Source organism: Octodon degus, unplaced genomic scaffold, assembly GCF_000260255.1.
Source record: "Octodon degus isolate 3935 unplaced genomic scaffold, OctDeg1.0 scaffold00177, whole genome shotgun sequence".
NCBI classification, from domain to species: Eukaryota; Metazoa; Chordata; class Mammalia; order Rodentia; family Octodontidae; genus Octodon; species Octodon degus.
Window position 1 is genome coordinate 5,193,462 of NW_004524753.1, and position 3,361 is coordinate 5,196,822.

At 45.7% G+C, this 3,361-nt stretch overlaps 1 long non-coding RNA gene across 1 annotated transcript in view; it reads right to left on the reverse strand.

The window, feature by feature from the left end:
• The window catches only part of LOC111813265, a 12,437-nt gene extending 9,955 nt beyond the window's left edge, over positions 1–2,482 (reverse strand). The window contains exons 1-2 of the long non-coding RNA XR_002818569.1: positions 2,435–2,482; positions 1,703–1,813 (exon numbers count right to left, since the gene is read on the reverse strand). This is a non-coding gene — a long non-coding RNA (uncharacterized LOC111813265). The remainder of the gene's footprint in view (positions 1–1,702; positions 1,814–2,434) is intronic.
• Between the last annotated feature and the right edge of the window lie 879 nt (positions 2,483–3,361).

Below are 3,361 nucleotides of genomic sequence, written 5' to 3' on the forward strand. Positions count from 1 at the left end.
GGCCCTTGTGCTTGCCAGGGAAGCACTTATTCCACTGAGACATCTCCCTGGCAGCACATAAAATATTTACATAGCAATGAAATACCCCATTTGTGACAAAACTAAACAACAAAAGGTGGTAACATGAAGGATCATTTTGTAACTCTATATACCTATAGTTAGGATAGATATACAGCTACTTTCCCTTAATTCAATGAGAAAAATCACTTGTACTATTGGTGTTTGGACGGGATATAATATCTGCATCTTGTATGATGAATAACCACTACTAAACCAACAATATGCAACATATTGTTATTGAAACTGTCCTATTAATTTATTTTGAAAATGTCTCACTCCTTTTCATTTCTCAATAAAATTTAAAGAAATAAATAGAAAGAGCCACTAATTTTGTTCCTACAGTTTCAAAAAATAAAGAAAGTAGATAACTGAAAGGATTCAGGTGGTAAATGCTTGTCATCTGAGCACTACTGAAGCTGATGTGGAGTACTGGGAATTTCAGGCCAACCTGAGCTACATGGTTAAGACCCTGACTCAAAACTATAAACAAAGGAAGAAATAGTCAATTTCAAAAAACAAGAGGAGTTCATGTCACTTCCTTCCAAAAAGAATTTAACACTCCAGAGAGGAAAAATGTTGGTGCATGCTCATAATCTTAACATTCTAGGAGGCTAAGGTAGAAGAATTACACTTTGAGCCCAGTGTGAGCAATTTAGGGACTAGGCAACACTGTTTCAAACATTAAAAATGGTTGGGGATGTAAGAAATCCCTGGGGATAATTCTTACTGTGAAAAGGGTAGGAGTGGGGGACAGATCCTTGATATTCTAGGATGACACATTATGGTGTGTGACACTTAGCATTAAGTAATAAAAAACAAAAGAAAGATTTCAGGGCCTGGAATAGAGCTCAGGGGCACCATGTCAAGTCCCAGTATCAAAAAAATAGAGAAATTAAATGGATGTACTGTGATGTTGCCAGGTGTGTCAGTGCACATCTATAATCCCAACACTTAAGATGCTGAGACAAGAGGATAGCTGAGATCTTATCTTCTAAGCAAGCCTGAACAATACGGTGAGATCTGCCTCAAAAATAGAAAAGGATTGGAGTAGAGCTAGGTGTGACAATGCACATCTATAATCCAATCTGCTCTCCAGATCAAGGAAAGATCTCCAGATCAAGGAAAGCACTGAGCATCATTGGGGAAAATTGTCTCAAAAATAAAATTTCAGTTGCAGCGCAGTGACACACACCTCTACTCCCAGAAGCTGGACCTAAAAGGATCCTCCTGAAGTCAAGACCCACCTAACCTGGACCCAAAACTCTCACTCTGGAGGTGGAGACAAGAAGCTTGTAGCAAGTTCAAAGCCATCCAGAAGTATAAAGTGAGTTCAAACCCAGGTGTGATACCAAAGGCTCAAAGCACAATCCCATTCAAGATGCTTCATCTGCTCTTTCAAAAAATAAATACATGAATACATAAGAGATACTTCGGCTGTGAAGGGATTTCACTCCATGGCACATCACCTGCCTGGCAAGCATGAGGTCTAGAGTTCAAGTCCAAGTACAAAAAAACAAAAACAAAAACAAAAAACCTTCTGCAGTAGGATTGCCAGGCCTATAAGGTCAGCCTGAACTTCATCATTTCACCTTCTCTAAAAAAAAACAACACACACACACCAGCCGGGTGTGGTGGCACATACCTGTAATCTCAGCACTTGGGATTATTCTTGAGGAGGGAGGATCCTTGTTAGTTTGAGACCAGTTTGTGCTACAAACTGAGCTAAAAGCCAGCTTGAAATGTGCAGCGAACCCTGTCAACAAAAACATGAAAATAAAAATGAAATAACATGAAAAGTGAGGTCCAGTTTAACCTGAACTACATACAGACTTTGTCTCAAGAAACAAACAAACAAAGAAACAATAAAACCCTATGACTTGAAGGTCAGAGGTAGAGCACTTGCCAGCAATTCTAGCCCTGAGCTCCACCTCGAGCAATACAGTTCCCAAATCAAATTTAAATAACGAGCTTAAAATGCAGCCACGAAACCAAACTGCATAAGAAGAATAAACACCTAATAAAATGTACTCCTCCAAATGGCGGTACTATTGTGAGTCAATAAACAGGATATCAGGCAATAAGAGCTATTATCCATGGGGTTCTTGTGGAAAAAACTCAGAGGTGACAGTAGTGCTCAAATAGCCTAAGTTTACATGACAGCTCCTTTTGAGCAACCTTTTTAACCAATATTAAACAGTAAACGCAATTTCTGCACAACACCTATCTGATGGGTGGGGGTCTAAAACCTTATAAACGTTCTCACAGACCATGTAAAGCATGCCACTCCAAAGAAAAAAGCGGGGAGACAACCAGAAGCCCATTTTGCATGCAGCCTGCCACAGGCAAAGGCACCGGAAGACCTGTAGGCCCTCACCTGCTGGATGCTCTTTCAGGCTCCTGCAACACCTCCTAGTAACCTCTAGGGCACAACTCCACGAGGTTCACCAAATATTCCTTGGGGTCGTCGGGCTCAGTGAATCAACCTGCGACTGTATCTTCCAGCCGCAGGTAAGTGTCCAGGCCATGGCCCAGGTAGACCTGTAGCTGGTAGCACAGCGCATGCACCTCCAGCTCAGTCATCTTGCCGGCGCCCCTGAAGAGCTCTGTCCACATACAGAAGGGCTCTTTGAGGAACATGGGCAGGCAGGGCTCCATTCCTGAAAAAAGAGCCGGGCCCTGCTGCACTCCATGCCAGGCGGCTGAGACTTCGAGCTTGCGTCGACCACCTCGATCTCCTCCGGTCTGCTCTGCAGGCGCTCAGCACAGGTACAGAGGCCACAGGTGGGCATCTCCAGGCTACCCATGCTGCCAGGACTCGCTCCAGGGCTGCATCAGGGCTGTGGGCCTTTGTGGAGGCCGAGTCCTCAGGCCATGAAGGCGCCCCTGCTGGCTCGCGGGGCCTCTGTGCAGTCCGGTTGTGGCAGGTGATGGGACCTTCCATTGGTCTCCTTCCAGGCCACGATGAAGACAAACTTGTGCTTCTCATGCTCATGGAACACAGGGGACCTCGAGCGTCTCCACCATGAAAGCCATGGTGTGACGTCGCCCTGTCAGCCGCGCTGGGCGCTCACAGCCATCTTGGCCACTGCCCCTCGGCTTTGCCCAGCGGTCTGGTGGAGAACAAAGGGCGCCATGCAACTGCCCATTTCCTCAAGTCCGCGAACTTGTCCGAATTAAGGGTGCTGAGGCCGACTCCCAGCCTCAGCTGCGCTCCTGGCAGCGCTCCGGAGCCAAGCTGACCACAGGGCAGACTGAACACCGCCTCACTCAGCGCCTCCACCTGGCCACAGTGCTGCCACAG